This window comes from Globicephala melas, chromosome 2 (assembly GCF_963455315.2).
Source record: "Globicephala melas chromosome 2, mGloMel1.2, whole genome shotgun sequence".
NCBI lineage: Eukaryota > Metazoa > Chordata > Mammalia > Artiodactyla > Delphinidae > Globicephala > Globicephala melas.
In genome coordinates, this window is record NC_083315.2 from 70,338,193 (window position 1) to 70,357,108 (window position 18,916).

The following is an 18,916-nucleotide window of genomic DNA, read 5'->3' on the forward strand; positions in this document are numbered from 1 at the left end:
CTTTGGCCTAGTAAAGGTAGGAAACAGGTGAGGTAGTTGTGTGTATGTCTTTTACTCATTGGCACCATTGCCTAGGGGAAACTTCAGGAACCCAGGACTGCAAGTATCTGGGTAACTCCCTGGAGGGTGCCTGAGGGGCTTAGATCAGAGACTTACACCAGCCCTATCATTCAGGAGGGGTTAGAGAGAGAAGGGGCTGAGTCCACTCATTAGCTGGCTAATAACTCTTGAGTTTGTCATGGAGATGTCATGGAGAAGAGAAAATGAATGAGATGACATCCATGTCCCCAAGGTGAGGGGAAAGCAGATGCATGTACACAATTAGCTGTAATAGAAGCCACACTGAGGTGCGTGAACAAAGCACTACAGGAACCCTTTTCCTCTTTGGTATTCTTTTCCTTCTACAGGCCATGTTTTTACAGAAAAAACACTTAGCAAATAATAAGCAAAAGGAAAAAATTAGAGTCATTCTATATTATACCACCCAGAAAGGACTATCATTAACATTTTGGAGTATACCTTTTCAGACCTTTTTCTTATGCAAATATATGCATGGGTTCAAAACATATATATGTGTTCTGTCTATATATAGATAGATATTTTTCTAAGACAGAATTATACACCATATATAGGATTTTACCTTTTGGCATCTCACAATACACCATGAATATCTTTTCAACTAACACGTATATATTGGCATCAACATATTTAATATCTGCATTGCATCCACTATTTGACTTTAAAATAATTTAGCTAATAATAATAAGGTTGAGAGATGGGGGTTCCTGTCCTTCCCCTTGAGTCAAGTGAGGGGGGCTCCAATGGCAACATTGAGAGAACCTGATACGTGTTTCTTACAGTTTTGGGAGCCAGCGCTGGTGTCAGATCCTGCCTAAGAGCCTAAAGGACAAATGTAGGGTGGCTAGCAGCTGATGAACAAGATAAAGGAGAGGGACTGTGCTGGGATCAGCCTCTGATCCCAGAGTTGCCAGGTGAGGATGCAAGAGCGTTTCCCACGGACCACACACTGGAAAGAAACAAGTTGCTTGGTGACTGCATCAACATAAAGTGTACAGTGGATAAAGGAGCTCAGACTTTATTTCGATGCTACTGAGGACCCACTGGGAGGCTGAGATGGGGAAAGATGCTGTCGGAGCCTGGCTGTAGGAGATGCATCTACTAATTATGTTTAAGGCAACTGGAGACAGGGGAGACTAGAGGACAGGAAGTCAGTTCAGAGGCTGTTACTAAGGTCTGAAGACAATGTTCCCTCCTTCCAGGGGAGTTAGTGGATCGGGTTCAAGTCTGGTTTCTACCATCGATGAACTTGGATCACTCACTTAACTTTCCTGGGCCTCAATATTCCACCCATAACAAGGGGATAAAAGCACCCCAAGGAGGGCTTCCCTGGTGGCGCAGTGGTTGAGAGTCCGCCTGCCGATGCAGGGGACACGGGTTCGTGCCCCGGTCCGGGAAGATCCCACATGCCGCGGAGCGGCTGGGCCCGTGAGCCATGGCCGCTGAGCCTGAGCATCTGGAGCCTGTGCTCCGCAGCAGGAGAGGCCACAGCAGTGAGGGGCCCGCGTACCACAAAAAAAAAAAAAAAAAAAAAAAAAACCCACCCCAAGGAGTGATGAAAATGCTTTGGAACCTGCTAAAGGTGATGGCTGCACAATCTTGTGAATGTACTAAATGCCGCTGAAGTGTACACAATTATAATAGTTAATTCCATGTCATGTGCATGTCACCTCAATTAAAAGGCAAAAAAGAAAATAACCCCAAGAGTTGTTGTGAAGATTGAGTCTGGTGGGTTAGTTTTTATAGTCACCCTTATGTGGGCCAACATGAAACTAGCTTTCTTCCCATAATTACATTAACCCTTCTTGGCCCAGATTCCTCCACAGTCTCAGAGCCAGCAACTTATTTGGGTTCCCTTAAGGTTTTCCAGGCTTATAGTTCAATCTGGTTATTAAAATCTCAGTCACGGTGCAGTTTATAACTTCAGTGTCATTCCTTCTCCACACAGAGGGTGTCTGTGCCAGCCTAGGCAGCGTGAGGGCTTGCCAGGAGACAAACGGTGGTTGATTACAGCGGGAGGTTGCATAACTGGTTCGCAGTAACTTTGCCGGGACTCCCCTAGCCCGAGCCATCACCATCTGGCTCCTGGCCACGGCCTCATCTGGCTGCTGCCGGGAGTTGGGGGGGCAAGGCTCTCCACCTGCTTCTGTCAGCGCCGCACTGAAGAGCTGGTTGCCCTGCAGGCGCTGTATGAGGTTTCCTTGGGCAGCATTCACCCCGGCTGCACCACGGAGGACCCCAGAGAGCAGCCAGGTCTGTTGGAGGTGGAGGATTGGTTGTCCCTCATTCCAAAGCTCTTCTCAGTGCCAGCTCGGCTGGGTGACCACTTGGCAGCCTGAGGCTCTCCCCTCCCCCTCCCAACCACCCAACTAATGTCCAGCATCCTCTTTTTTTTTTAAATTTTTTAATTTTTTTTTATTTTTTGTGGTACACGGGCCTCTCACTGTTGTGGCCTCTCCCGTTGCGGAGCACAGGCTCTGGACGCGCAGGCTCAGCGGCCATGGCTCACGGGCCCAGCCGCTCCGCGACATGTGGGATCTTCCCGGACCTGGGCACGAACCCGTGTCCCCTGCATTGGCAGGCGGACTCTCAACCACTGCGCCACCAGGGAAGCCCCAGCATCCTCTTGAGAGTCCTTCCCTGTGTCCTCCTAGCTCCTGGCCCCCCAGCTACCCACGGTGAAGCCACTCTGCCGAATTCTAATCCAGAACTTGTTTTCTCACTCGCCACTAGTTAAGAGACACATTTAAATCTCCTCCCCACTGGCTTCGTGCTCGATTTTTCACTGATTCACAACTAACGTTTTCTTTCGGGGACTTAATGAGGACAGATGACAGGCATGGTTGACGGCTCCTCCCTCGTTTGTCCCTGGTCCTGTCACAGTCATTACATGACAGACTCTAGGAAGACAGTCATTGAAGAAAAATGGATGGCAGAGAGAGAGAGAAAAGTCAGTCTTAACTTTTGTTCCCAAGCCAGCCCTCATCAGCTGTAAGCACACCCACCAGCCTCTGAGATGCTTGCTGGCCAGCACCTTAGACCTTCTGGCTCTCCTGAAGGGAGCTGCCACAGGAAGACGGACCAAAGAGTTAGGGCTTTTCAGATCATAATGGAAGAGGCTGAGAGGCCCAGCTCAAGCCCTGCTCCTGGCAGCTAAAAGTGCCTAAGACACCAAAATCATAGTATAAGAAATGGCAGTACAGTAACCTCCTCTTTCTCTTTTCTGCATAAAGGACTCCTATCTATCTCTCCAAGCCCAGCTGAACACTATCCTTCTGGGGAGCCTCACCCACGCACCAAGGGGCAGTCAGGACTCCGTCTTCTGTGGGCCCCGTGGGGTGTGCCGAGGGTCCACGAAGCATCGGATGTGGAAGGGCCGAACGATCGGCACAGTGCCCTTCCTCTCTCCCCTGCGGCAGTGTCCCTGTGAGGGTCCCTGGACAGCCTATGTATATGCGAACAGGTGTTCTAAGCTACAAAGCACCATGTTAAAAACCATATTTATCTGGCTGGGTCTTATTAGCTGCTTGTACCTGTTCCCAAACTGTGAGCTCTCTGATGACAAGGATGCTTTATTTGTTTATTTTTTTAAGTGTAGCCTCAACACCTCACCATGCTGGGCACAAAAGTAGGCACTTGACAGATGTGCCGGACAGAAGCTGCCTTTACACAGGCCCACAGCCTGACCAGGAAGGCTGGCACCTGGCTCTTCAGAGCAGCACAGCCATTAGCTTGGCCTGAGCTGAGGGTCTGGCTGCTGCTGCTTCTTTGGAGACTCCTGCAATCCCGTTTGCCTTTGCCTGCTCCCAGGCGGAGAGTTGCTACCAACTCCCCCAGACTCCTGGCAGCTTCCCCCTGCTCACCCAGCGCTTGATCGTGGCCTCTCTCCTCACCTCCTCCTCCCACCCCCTGGCAGCATCCTCAGCACTGACCACTGTGTGACTGACCCAGGGTTTGTCTTAGAAGGCCAGCTTTTGGGCCTCATGTGTGGCTCAAAACCCAGTAAATTTATCTCAGAGTTAGAGAGAACACCAATGACGTGAACTGATGGGTCAGTGGTGGTGGAAAGAGCAGGGGCAGACCTGGGGTTGCATCCTGGCTCAGCTGCTAACTAGCTGTGTGGTCAGGACCAGCTGCTGAACTTCTTAGAATCTCAGTTTTCTCTACTATTCATGGAGATTAAAACACACACACACACACACACACACACACACACACACACACACACACACACACACACACACACACACACACACACACACACACACACACACACACACACACACACACACACACACACACACACACACACACACACACCAGAACTCACAGGATCACTGTGAAGAGTAAATACTGTGACACACACTAAGCCTCTGGCCTTGTGCTGACACATGGCAGATTCTCAGTAAGTGTTCGTTTCCTTCTTCTCCTCCTTTCAGCTAAGGCTTTTCCAAGTCTAAAAGTCCATGAGCCTTTGAAACACATGTTCCCATGTTAAACTATAACTTGGGAAGTTTACCAAGCTGCTAGAAAGTTTATCTTCCCAGAGGAACAAGGATCTCGGGTGACAGAGACGACCTCTGTGTCCCATGTTCCCTGCAGCTCAGGAGGGGCTGTAGGAGATCAGAGCTCACACACCACACCTGACCGAGGAGAGGAGAGCAGGGTCGGTTGGCAGAGAATCAACAAGTGAACAAAAGCTCGGGAAGCCTGGGAACGACGGTGGAGCTCAGAGAGAGAGGGCAGTGACCCGAGAGCAGATGAGTCTGTGCGCAGCTGGGAGCAGAGGGCTCAGCCAGGGACTCTCTGCGCTCCTGCCGCCCAACACAGGCTCCCAGGGAGACAGCAGAAGGGAGGCAGCAGTAGCCTCGGCCTTCTCTTCAAACGGGGGAAATGGCAAGATTTTGCAGACGCCGAACTTAACAGAGGGGTGGGGGAGGAGTGGGGGACCAGTAGAGTCAACTCGCTGCCCTCCCTACGGGCAGTGGTCCTGAGAGCGATCCCAGCACCAGCGGCGTGGGCATCACCTGGGTTTGTTAGCGATACAGATCAGCAGGCCCCCCCTCAGACACCTCAACACGGACTCAGCCATCTGTGTTCTAATAAGCCCTCTGGGTGTCGCTGATTCTTGCTAAGGTTTGAGGACCGTCGCCTTGGGGGATGCTTTTAGTCATTTACCTGAAACTTCCTTCCCATTTCGAAGCGGTGGGAAGTGGCACAACACTGGAATGGTCGTAACCTTTAGAGACAAGAAGGTCTGAGTTCAGATCCAGACTCTGCCCCTAAGTGGCTGTGTGGCCTTGGACAAATCCATCGATCTCTCTGAACCAGTTTCCTCAAGCATAAAATATCTACCTCTCAGGATTAAGTGGTTAGGTTTGGAGAGAACGTGCAGAAAGCATTTAGCAGAGTGCCTGGCACATAGGAGCTGCTCATCATCATCATCGTCGTCACTGTCATCAGAACCACCCTGACTACGAAGAGGCCCTGGCACGAGTCAGGCCACACGGGGATCATCTGGCTCCGTGAGTGTTTACTACGCTGCTCAGAATGCCCCTTAGTGCCACTTGTTGCTGGGCTGCATCCTCATTAGGCTAGGAGTGACTTAAAGACAACAATTCCTTTCAAATTTGATGAGAAACAAATATCTAATTCGGATATACCAAATGAAACGCCAAGGGGAAAACCACTCTCGTTACAATATAACCCAGCCATGTTCCCGCCCTACCCACTTCCCCTTTCCACTTAGATAAGTCCCTTAAGCACACAGTAGCACCCGGCAAATATTTGTTGAATGTTGAATGAATGGATTGGCTCAATTTGATTCGAAAATGCCCAACTGTTGTGCAATAAAAGGAACTGAATTTGTGGCCAGGCCTTTAGCCTCCTGGGGTGGAAACATGGCAGAACCGGCCATAACAGTCACTTGGGTAGCCCAATGGAATCTTGGGAAATCGGGCACTGAAGGGACGGGAAGAGACCACGCTGGCCGGGACAGGGAACGGAGGTGGTTTTCTGAATTTAGCGAAGGCCTTCCACTATGAGATGGCTAGTGGCCCTCCATCCCCTGCTGTACGCGTCAGTGTCTGCTCCACCCCATAAGCCTGCTGGGGGCTTGCCCATGCTGGAGAGTCAAATGTCCTGTGGCCTCTGCAATGCAGAGCAAACAGCAATCAGAGCACCAAAACTGGTGTGCCAGTTTGCTTCCCCATGGGTTGGGGGGTGGGATGTACATGTTGCCCTTCTCGTTTTGGCCAAAGGGCTATCATTTGGGCCTTTGGCATCTTCTTTCACTCCCCAGACACTGCACAAGTCACCTGTGGCCTGGCTGCCGTCCTGCTCTTCTCCATTTATCCTCCCCTCTGTCTCCAACATAGATCTTATCTTCCACTCCCTGCTTGCAGAATACAGTCCCAACGCCTGGCAGGGCACTCATCCTTTGCAATTTGTCCCCAACCTGAATGTCCAGCTTTACCGCCCTCGGCCACACCTAACTTCTGCCTGCTAGTGCCCTGCTCTCTCATACGTCTGGCCACTGACTGAAGGGCCTTTCCTCCTGTTGTCTGCTTGGAGGACGCTGACACCTCTTTCCAGAACCTGTTTAAATGCAGTTTTCTATGAAATGGACCCGCCAGCACCTAGCGGCTTCCTGAATACTTGCCTAGGTCTTTACGTAGCCTGGAAGTCTCCTTTTCCAACCCACAAATTCCTAGTGTCCTTCAGGACATGGCTCTAGTATTGCTTTAAAAATTAAAAAAAATTTTTTTTTTTGGACATAGTTTCAAACTTAAAGCAAAGTTGCAAGCATAGGACAAAGAATTCTTGTACATCTTTCACCCAGATTCCCTAAATATTAATGTTTTCCCACATTTGCTTTAACCTTCTCCTCATTCTCTCTCACTCTCCCCCCCGGGTGTATAATTTTATTTTTTTCTGAACAGTTTATGAGTTATTTTCAGACATTATACCCCTCTACTGCCTCAATGTGTATGTTTTCTAAAACCAAGGAAATTCTCTTATGTAATTAGAGAATAATTATCAAAGTTAGGAAATTAACTTTGATACTAATTATCTAATATACAGATCTTATTCAGATTTCACAAATTATCCCAATAATGTCCTTAACAGTAAAGAAAATTCCCAGATCATCATTGCATGTAGTTGTTATGTCTCTTTAGTATTCTTTAATCTACAACAGTTCCCTGTTCTTTTTTTTTTGCTCTTTCATGACAATTGACATTTTTGAAGTATCTAGGCCAGTTATTTTGTGGAAAGTACCTCATTTTAGGTTTGTCTGATATTTCCTTACCTTGGGTTCATGCTGTGCAGACTTGGCCAGGGTAGCCAGAGGTGATGCTGGGTTCATCTCAGGGTATCATATCAGGAGCTGTATGATGTCACTTTGTCCCATTTCTGGCGATGTTAACATCGGTCAGTTGGTTGCTTTGTTGATATGTCTGACTCCTCCCCTGGCCCATGAGGCCCTTCTTAAGGTCAAGGAGGAACTCAGCCTTCGTGGCAGCTGGTACCTGAGGATATGGAGATATAGGGAAGTGAGAAGCACACACCAACTGATCCCCACCCATGTGCCCAGCTCTGTGGCCACTTCTCATCTAAGCCTCACAGCAACCCTATAATTTAGTAGTTGTGCTCATTTTACAGCTGTGTTCAGAGAAGATGAAGAATTTGCCTGAGGACACTTGACTGGTAAGTAGCAGATCCAGATTCAAATCCAGGTCTTCCTCTTCCCATAACATTTAGGCACTGGAGACAATAGATGGTCAACAACATGACTGGATATTTTTTAAACTTAAACAGAAAAATCTAACACCAAGACCATTAGAAAACTGAATACTCTCCTACATCAATGAGGATGCTTTTTATTCATTTATCCCTTCAACAAATATTTATGGTGGGTCTGCTACGTACCAGGCAGTGTCATAGATCATACAGATACAGTAGTAAACAAATAGCCTACATTCTAGTGGGACTCTGCAAATACCAGCAAATCCAGCTAAAGTGCTTGAACAATAACAAGAAGGCTAGTAGTAGAGCACCTTCAGGGGTGATTCATTCAGCAGTTCAAAGATGTCATGGCTAAGATTTTTATTCCCTGAAATTCCCTTAGCTTTCCCTTTGGGGATGCAAGATGTTTGCCTTTAGTTTTTTTTTTAAATAAATTTATTTATTTGTTTTTGGCTGTGTTGGGTCTTCGTTTCTGTGTGAGGGCTTTCTCTAGTTGCGGCGAGCGGGGGCCATTTTTCATCGCGGTGCACAGGCCCCTCACTGTCGCCTCCTCTCTTGTTGCGGAGCACAGGCTCCAGACACGCAGGCTCAGCAGTCGTGGCTCACAGGCCCAGTTGCTCTGTGGCAGGTGGGATCCTCCCAGACCAGGGCTCGAACCTGTGTCCCCCTGCATTAGCAGGCAGATTCTCAACCACTGTGCCACCAGGGAAGCCCTTGCCTTTAGTTTTAAGCAAGATATCCTCAAAGGAAACAAAGGGGATGTTCCTGTCATGGTCCCTTTAGATGGGAAAAGAAAGGCTTGCTATAATCTTCCCAGCCAACTTCCCTTCCACCTCCCCGGCCTGAACTACATCGCCAGCTGATGCAGATCCACCCCTTGGCCAGAGGGATAAGCTGCCATGTCTGGCTCAGGGAATCTAGATTTGCTCTGCTACCATCCAGATCACCTCCAGGTTCAGCCTTCCCCAAACTACTTCATTGTCAGAAGAGTAGGAGGAGAGTGAAAAAAAACCCTGCAATTTTCTTCAAAGAAGCAAAGAGGGGGAAAAGGTGTTTCCCTCATTTACAGAATATTTACAGACTCTTGTCTTGTTTATGCAAATACAAGTTTGTGTCATTGCTATTCCTTATAGAATCCTCCCTCATGATCCACGGGTTATTGGTTCCAGCATCCCCGTGGATAGCAAAATTCGAGGATGCTCAAGTCTCTTACATAAAATGAATTGACTTTGGAACCCACAGACAGGGAGGGCCAACTGTATTCATTATATCAAGTTCTACTTCATTTTCCTTATTAAGTCATATAATGTCTCTCTTTATCTATCCCTGTATCTCTTGTCTCATTCCAAAATAAGGTCCCTTTTTGTAAAGGTACAGAATCTTAGCCAGGGGAGGTTTAAAAATATTTAATAACTGGTTCTAGGATGTGTACTGACCACTGCACAGTGTACGGTCCTGGAGGGTCCTTCTGCACCAGGCAATTTCACATTTAGTTGATGGATGGGGAGATCTAGGAAGACCCTAGTGGAGGGGTCAGGGAGGCTGGGGGGGACACTCAGTCCCTACTATTTGCCAACTGATATGGAATTACTTAAGAATTTTTTTAAATTTATTTTTTATTGAGGTATAATTGATCTATAACATTAGTTTTATGTGTACAATATGATTCGATATTTGTATACATTGTGAAATGATCACCATAATAAGTCTAGTTAACATGTGTTACCTTACTTAGTTACTAGTTTTATCTTTTTTTTTTTTTGCCTTGTGATGAGAACTTTTAAGATCTACTCTCTTAGCAACTTTCAAGTATGCAAGATAGTGTTAGCAACTACAGTCACCATGCCATGTGTTACATCCTGGTGACTTATTTTATAGCTGGAAGTTTGTACCTTTTGACCCCCTGCACTCATTTTGCCCACCGCCCCCAACTCCCACCTCTGGCAACCACCAATCTGTTCTCTGTGTCTATAAGCTTGGGTTATTTGTTTTTGTTCTTTAGATTCCACATATGAGATCACGTGGTATTTGTCTTTGTCTGATTTATTTCACTTAGCGTAATGTCCTCAAGGTCCATCCATGTTGTCCTACATCCATGTTGTCCTAAATGCCAAGATTTCATTTTCTATGGCTGAATAACAGTCCATTTTATATATATATATATATATTGCATCTTCTTTATTCATTCATCCATCAATGGATATTTGGGTTATTTCCATGTCCTGACTACTATAAGTAATGCAATAAACATGGAGGTGCAAGTATCTTATCAACTTAGTGTTTTCATTTTCTTTGGATATATACACAGAAGTGGAATTGTTGGATCATATGGTAGTTCTATTTTTAGTTTTTTAAGGAACCTCCATACTGTTCTCCGTAGAGGGTGTATCAATTTACATTCCCACCAACAGTCCACAAGAGCTCCCTTTTTTCCACATCCTCACCAATACTTATTTCTTGTCTTTTTAATAACAGCCATTCTGATAGGTGTGAGGTGATATCTCATTTTGATTTTGATTTTCATTTCCCCAATGATTAGTGATGTGAAGCATCTTTTCATTGGCCACCCGTATGTCTTCTTTGGAAAAATGTCTACTCATCTCTGCCCATTTTAAAATCAGTTTGTTTGCATTTTTCTATTAAGTTGTATGAGTTCTTTAAATATTCTGGATACTAACCCCTTACCAGATATGTGATTTGCAAATATTGTCTGCCATTCAGTAGGTTGCCTTTTCATTTTGTTGACTGTTTCCTTTGCTGTGCAGAAGCATTTTAGTTTGATACAGTCCCACTTGTTTATTTTTGCTTTTATTACTTTTTCTATTTTAACATTTTAATGTCCAGTATGATAGTGCCCGTGTGATGTGCTGGACATCGGCTCCAATCTTCACAATGACCATTCTCAGTGTCAGTGTAATGACTACAGCAAGATCCTCCCAGCTTCTGCCCGTGGTCAGGCATTTGGGCCACTTCCAGTTTTAAATGCAATATGAAGCTCAGATCTAAACATCTCTGTATGCACCTTTTTTTTTTTATATTTCAAAATACATAAAATGTATATATTTATAAATATATATTGCATATTTTTGTTTCCTTGGAACACATTTCCCAAAGTGGTATTTCAAGGTCAAAGGATAGGATCAATTTGATAATTTGCATGGTGATTTGAAAAGCATTTAAGGGACTTCCCTGGTGGCACAGTGGTTAAGAATCCGCCTGCCACTGCAGGAGACATGGGTTCGAGCCCTGGTCCGGGAAGATCCCACATGCCACGGAGCAACTAAGCCCGTGCGCCACAGCTACGGAGTTCGTGTGCCACAACTACTGAAGCCTGCGTGCATAGAGCCCGTGCTCTGCAACAAGAGAAGCCACCAAAATGAGAAGCCGGCGCACCACAACGAAGAGTAGCCCCCGCTTGCTGCAACTAGAGAAGGCCCGTGTGCAGCAACGAAGACCCAACACAGCCAAAAATAAATAAACAAAAAGCATTTAACTTAGCAGAAATTGTACGGTAGACTTGTTCACAAAACTTCAAAAAATGAAAGCCTATTTGTTGGTTACTCCTGACAAGTATAAATGGTGGAAATTAATAATTAGGCATCATTATGCAGAAATTCCCTTCCTTAGCGCAGGAACTATATTTCTGGTTAAGAAGTTCTTGCAATTGATTAGAATTAAAACTGGGAAATAAGCAGACTTTCAACAACAACAATAAATGAATGAATGAATAAATAGCATTTAACCAAAGGTTTAGAAACATCCTTGCCTACTTTTTCAGACTACTGTTGCCAGGGGACTGGAAGGCACATGGTGTAATGGAAAGAGGGTGGGCACTGGAGTAAGGAGAGCTGGGCTCAGCTCTGGGCAATGTTACTCTACTAGGGGTTGGGGACTTGGCAGTCTCTTAGCTTGTCTGGGCCTTGGTTTCCCCAAGTGTAAAATGGGGGAGATGCCATCTCTCACAGCACCAGGCACAGCAGGCACTGATTGCCTCCATCTGTTCCTGACTTTGGCCCGAGGCCTGGCCACCCTTGTCACGCCCTCACCATGGGCGGACTCTGAACGATGAACTGTCAAAGGGCCCTTCGCCGTAAGGAAGCGCGTAGGCTGCCACCTCCTGGTGTAAAGAGTTAGTGTCCAGATGACTTTGGGGATCAAGCTGCTCCCCCTTGTGTCCCTGTGAGGATCTGCCCCAAGGGTGAAGCTGCCAAAGAAAAGGAAGGTTCTTCCCACCTAGACTGGCCCTGGTGTCGGTGGTGGCTTTAAAGTGAGGTCCTCCTTCTGCCAGTGCAACTCTGGGGGAGAGATGATGCGGGGTTTTGAAAAGCTGCCTGTAAAGGAAGCTGTTTTTACTTTTGGAGACTGTGAAGGTGCTGGTAAAGGCATCTTGGCAAAAGCAGGAGGCCTTTATCAGTGATTTATTAAACCCTGTTTAGAAAGGCTGACAGCAGTGGTCAATCAGCCCACAAATACTTACAGGGCACCTACCACGTCCCAGACATGTGCTTTGATAAACAACCTTGAACAAGACAGGCAGGGTCCCTGCTCTCCTTGTCTAGTGGGGAAGTTTAGGAATAAGATTCTTTTTTAACTGATATACTTTCTTCTACTTATTTAATTGAAGACAAAATGACATCTAAGCTGAAAAACTTAAAACACAGTATTTCACCTTCCAAACACTGTAGCTATTTTTATTTCAACACCTTCCAGCCCTTGTACACTTGTGTGCACATTTTTACAGAGCTATAATCATAACACCTGGTATTCTGAAGTTAGACACGTTTCACTCCCAATAAACACTTCTCTGTTGCTACTTGATCTTCATAATTATCCTTATAGCTCTGTAAGAGACAAGTGTGTACCTGTATCATAATCTATGTAGCAAGTCCCCTAAGCTTAGACTCATAATTTTTTTTCTTTTCTTGCTATAATAGATATTGCTGACGTTAACTTCTTCATGCAGATTTTTACCGCATTCCTTCTCAATGATCATGAACATGGCTCATCCTATGTGTTGCCATGTTGCTTCCCAAAAGAGCTGTTACTAACTTACAATACAATGCCACCAATATTATATCCGTGAGTCACTTTTGCTGCAACATCAGGTACATTGAATATTGTTGCTTTTACACATTTTTGAGAATTACATTTTTTTTTTTTTGCGGTACGCAGGCCTCTCACTGTCGTGGCCTCTCCCATTGCGGAGCACTGGCTCCAGACGCGCAGGCTCAGCGGCCATGGCTCACGGGCCCAGCCGTTCCGCGGCCTGTGGGATCTTCCCGGACCGGGGCACGAACCCGCGTCCCCTGCATCGGCAGGCGGGCTCCCAACCACTGCACCACCAGGGAAGCCCGAGAATTACATTTTTAAATGGGGTCCCAAATTTCCTTTAATCTGCATTTCTCTGGATACCAGTAGGCAGGTTCTTTTTTGCACGTGACTATTTATAATTGCTCATGTGAAATGTCTGTTCATATTGTGGTTAAAATTTTGAATGAGTATCTTGTTTGATGTCTTTTCCTAGAGAACAGCAATAGAAGATTGCAGTATTGCAGCCCAGGATGTGAGAAAGGTACTTACTGCTTTAATAACTGGGTTAATAACTCCTAATGGGGTCTTCCTAAGAAAGCTCTGCTGTTTCAGAATCTAAAGTGCAAGTCTCTTCTGCTGCCCAGAGCTACAAAGTGAGAAAAGAGATTCTGTAACCCTTGGCTGTGCTTGACTCGGTAGTGGAAATGACATGATTTCCCACTGTTTATGAAAAAGAGTTGGACATCAGCCTAGGTTACAATAATGCAAATGAAAATTATGTGACTGGAGAGTTAATTTGTTTCCTAGTGACTCTGAAGAAATACAGAGTGTTCTTGAGGTTGGAAGGGTCCATGGTCCAAACCCCTGGCCTGGAGAAGTGAAGTGACTTGCCTAAACTCACACAGCAAACTAGACCCCCAGCTACTGACTCCCCTTGCATCTTTCCTGTGTCCTGAATGTAAATGAACCTGTGATTCCCTCCTTCCTGACCCTTCCCTACCCGCTGCATGGAAATTGGCCACCTCCCAGCCTGGATGATTTCTGGAGCACAGCTCTGGGAATGCTTTCTGTGCTGGGAGTTAGTTTCCTTTTTCTACATAGCTTCCAACAAGAACTCCAGGCCTTTCCTCTCTAACTCAAAGTATTGCACCATGCAGGGTTCTGAGCAGTAGCTAAAATATTTTTCCAGAGCACAAGTCCTTCTTCTGAAAGAAGACAGCAAATGTTAGAAATGGGACCTGTGTGAGGGTGAGCTATTCTGACTGTCGGTAAGGCTTTTTGGTTTAATCTATCACTACTTTTTTCTGGGATGATTAGATGATGGGAAATAACATTTCATTAACACATACCCTGTAGTAGGCACTACCTCATTTAATTTCTTAAAAACACCTATGGAGTAACAGATTTGGAAAGGAGGCTCAGAGAGGTTAAGTAACTAATTCGACCAGCTCCCAAAGCGAAGATGTCACTGTCTCACTGATTCTCAATGAGGAATGGAACGGCCAATCAGAATCACCTGGGAGCTTTTTCAAACTACTCATATATGTTTCCCATTGAGAACAACTGCACCCTATAGGGCCATCTGTAGGATTTGTGTGCCCAGGGCGCCATCCCACAGATGTTCAAGCCTGGACAGGTGTCAACAAACTGATGACGTATTGTAGTCAGCACTCTGCCACTGTGGGTCCCGCATCCGCCAATACAGAGGGCTGACTGTACTTTGCAATTTTATATGAGGGACCTGAGGATCCGCAGATTTTGGTATTCTGGCGGAGGGGGGGATGGTGGTTCTAGAACCAATCCCCTGCAGATACTGAGGGTCAACTGTAGTAGGCGGGAGATAGAAATCCATGTAGAGGGGCTGTAACAAAGACAAGGAAAATGAGTGTCTGGAACAATTCCTTAGAGAAGAAGAAATAGAAGACTCCTACTGATTGGGACACAGGGGAATATAACTCAGGAACAGAGAAGAGAGTAGTCTTCGAAGGGGGGTGCAAGGGGCCAGGGCCCAGGGCAGGCTGACCCATTCCCAGGAAAGATGTGGTGGGAGGGAGGTGTGGTGCAGGATGTGGGGCAGAATCTCTGTCTACCACACTCAACAGAGAGGCAGCAGCTGAGGTAAGAGGAGCACTTGACCAGGAGTTCTTAGACACAATCCTGGCTGTGTGTCTTCAGGCAAGTCACATTACCTCTCTGTGACATGGTTTCTTTCTCTTCACAATAGGCATAAAAATAACCTTCTCTGGCTACCTCTCAGGGGCATTATGGGAACTGACAGAGTTAACTTATATTAAAGTTTTTATAAATTGTGAAACACTGTGAAAAATTCACAGAGGGGCTACTAGGGTATAGCAGTAAGTTCTAATTCATTGTCATGCACAATTTCAGCCCCTCAGTTTGTTCTTTGCTATATTTTGTTGGCAGCATTTGTGCAGTAAATCCTGGAATGGGGAAAGCCCCCTGTGTTAATGTCCCCTGATCTTATTGTACCTGCAGCCCAGCTAGTATGAATTTCAGCTACATAGAAAATACCTTCTGACAGTGGTCTGACTGCCCCTTAAAAAACCCAGGTCTTGTTCTTAAAAGAGAGGTTTTTTTTTTTTTTTTTTGGCAAAAAGTTCACTCATACAAGAATATATATATAACATGTAAGTACAATTTAAAGAATAATAAAACAAATCGCATACAAAGCTTAAGGAAAAATGTCACCTGCAATGCTCCCACTTATCCTTTGCTGCTGCATTCTCTTCACTCTACTGTCCTCATTTCCTGTTCATCATTCTCTTGCTTTTAAGAAATAGCTTTACTGCAATCTACAGATTCAATGCAATCCCTATCAAACTACCAATGGCATTTTTCACAGAACTACAACAAAAAATTTCACAATTTGTATGGAAACACAAAAGACCCCGAATAGCCAAAGCAATCTTGAGAAAGGAAAATGGAGCTGGAGGAATCAGACTCCCTGACTTCAGACTATACTAAAAAGCTACAGTAATCAAGACAGTATGGTACTGGCATAAAAACAGAAATATAGATCAATGGAACAGGATAGAAAGCCCAGAGATAAACCCACACACATATGGTCACCTTATTTTTGATAAAGGAGGCAAGAATATACAATGGAGAAAAGACAGCCTCTTCAATAAGTGGTGCTGGGAAAACTGGACAACTACATGTAAAAGAATGAAATTAGAACACTCCCTAACACCATACACAAAAATAAACTCAAAATGGATTAAAGACCTAAATGTAAGGCCAGACACTATAAAACTCTTAGAGGAAAACACAGGCAGAATACTCCTTGACATAAATCACAGCAAGATCCTTTGTGACCCACCTCCTAGAGAAATGGAAATAAAAACAAAAATAAACAAATGGGACCTAATGAAACTTAAAGCTTTTGCACAGCAAAGGAAACCATAAACGAGACGAAAAGACAACCCTCAGAATGGGAGAAAATATTTGCAAATGAAGCAAGTGACAAAGGATTAATCTCCAAAACATACAAGCAGCTCATGCAGCTCAATATTAAAAAAACAAACAACCCGATCCAGACAGACTGGGTCAAGATGGTGGAGTAGAAGGACGTGCGCTCACTCCCTCTTGCGAGAGAACCGGAATAACAACTAACTGCTGAACAATAATCGACAGGAAGACACTGGAACTCAGCAAAAAGATACCCCGCATCCAAAGAAGAAGCCATAATGAGACGGTATGAGGGGCGCAATCACAATAAAATCAAATCCCGTAACTGGTGGGTGGGTGACTCACAAACTGGAGAACACTTATATCACAAAAGTCCACCCACTGGAGTGAAGGTTCTGAGACCCACATCAGGCTTCCCAACCTGGGGGTCCAGCAATGGGAGGAGGAATTTCTAGAGAATCAGACTTTGAAGGCTAGTGGGATTTGACTGCAGGACTTTGACAGGACTGCGGGAAACAGAGACTCCACTCTTGGAGGGCGCACACAAAGAAGTGTGTGCATCGGGACCCAGGGGAAGGAGCAGTGACCCCATAGGAGACTGAACCAGACCTAGCTGCTAGTGTTGCAGGGTCTCCTGCAGAGGCGGGGGGCAGCTGTGGCTCACCACAAGGACAAGGACATTGGCAGCAGAAGCTATGGGAAGTACTCCTTAAGGTGAGCTCTCCCAGAGTTTGCCATCAGTCCCACCAAAGAGCCCAGGTAGGCTCCAGTGTTGGGTTGCCTCCGGCAAAACAACCAACAGGGAGGGAACCCAGCCCCATGCATCAACAGTTAAGCCAACTAAAGTTTTACTGAGCTCTGCCCACCAGAGCAACAGTCAGCTCTACCCACCACCAGTCCCTCCCATCAGAAAACTAGCACAAGCCTCTCAGGTAGCCTCATCCACCAGAGGGTAGACAGCAGAAGCAAGAAGAGCTACAATCCTGCAGCCTGTGGAACAAAAACCACATTCACAGAAAGACAGACAAGATGAAAATGCAGAGGGCTATGTACCAGATGAAGGGACAAGATAAAACCCCAGAAAAACAACTAAATGAAGTGCAGATAGGCAACCTTCCAGAAAAAGAATTCAGAATAATGATAGTGAAGATGATCTAGGACCTCAGAAAAAGAATGGAGGCAAAGATCGAGAAGATGTAAGAAAGGTTTAACAAAGACCTAGGAGAACTAAAGAACAAACACCTAGAAGAATTAAAGAACAAACAAACAAGAGATGAACAATACAATAACTGAAATGAAAACTACACTAGAAGGAATCAATAGCAGAATAACTGAGGAAGAAGAATGGATCAGTGACCTGGAAGACAGAATGGTGGAATGCACTGCTGTGGAACAGAATAAAGAAAAAAGAATGAAAAGAAATGAAGACAGCCTAAGAGACCGCTGGGACAACATTAAACGCAACAACATTCACATTATAGGGGTCCCAGAAGGAGAAGAGAGAGAGAAAGGACCCGAGAAAATATTTAGAGATTATAGTCAAAAACTTCCCTAACATGGGAAAGGAAATAGCCACCCAAGTCCAGGAAGCACAGAGAGACCCATACAGAATAAACCCAAAGAGAAACACGCCGAGACACACGGTAATCAAACTGGCAAAAATTAAAGACAAAGAAAAATTATTGAAAGCAGCAAGAGAAAAACAACAAATAACATACAAGGGAACTCCCATAAGGTTAACAGATGATTTCTCAGCAGAAACTTTACAAGCCATAAGGGAGTGGCATGATATATTTAAAGTGATGAAAGGGAAGAACATACAACCAAGATTACTCCACCCAGCAAGGAACTCATTCAGATTCGACGGAGAAAGCAAAAGCTTTACAGACAAGCAAAAGCTAAGAGAATTCAGCACTACCAAACCAGCTCTACAACAAATGCTAAAGGAACTACTCTAAGTGGGAAACACAAGAGAAGAAAAGGACTTACAAAAACAAACCTAAAACAAGAAAATGGTCACAGGAACATACATATCAATAAGTACCTTAAACGTGAATGGATTAAATGCTCCAACCAAAAGACACAGGCTTGCTGAATGGGTACAAAAACAAGACTCATCAATATGCCTTCTACAAGAGACCCACTTCAGACCTAGGGACACGTACAGACTGAAAGTGAGGGGATGGAAAAAGATATTCCATGCAAATGGAAATCAAAAGAAAGATGGAGTAGCAATATTCATATCAGATAATATATACTTTAAAATAAAGACTGTTACAAGAGACAAGGTAGGACACTACATAAGGGTCAAGGGATCAATCCAAGAAGAAGACATAACAATCATAAATATATATGCACCCAACATAGGAGCACATCTAAACATAAGGCAACTGCTAACAGCTATAAAAGAGGAAATCGACAGTAACACAATAAGAGTGGGGGACTTTAACACCTCACTTACACCAATGAACAGATCATCCAAAATGAAAATAAATAAGGAAACAGAAGCTTTAAATCACACAATAGACCAGGTAGATTTAGCAGATAGATTTAATTGATATTTATAGGACATGCCATCCAAAACCAGCAGATTACACTTTCTTCTCAAGTGTGCACAGAACATTCTCCAGGA

General features: G+C 45.1%; 1 protein-coding gene across 1 annotated transcript in view; it reads right to left on the reverse strand.

Moving 5' to 3' along the window:
* Nucleotides 1-18,916, reverse strand: part of USP3 (ubiquitin specific peptidase 3) — a 214,254-nt gene that overhangs the window by 121,981 nt on the left and 73,357 nt on the right. Inside the window, exon 2 of the mRNA XM_030878932.3 lies at nt 7,388-7,607. The gene's annotated coding sequence lies outside the window, so the exon portion shown is untranslated. The remainder of the gene's footprint in view (nt 1-7,387; nt 7,608-18,916) is intronic.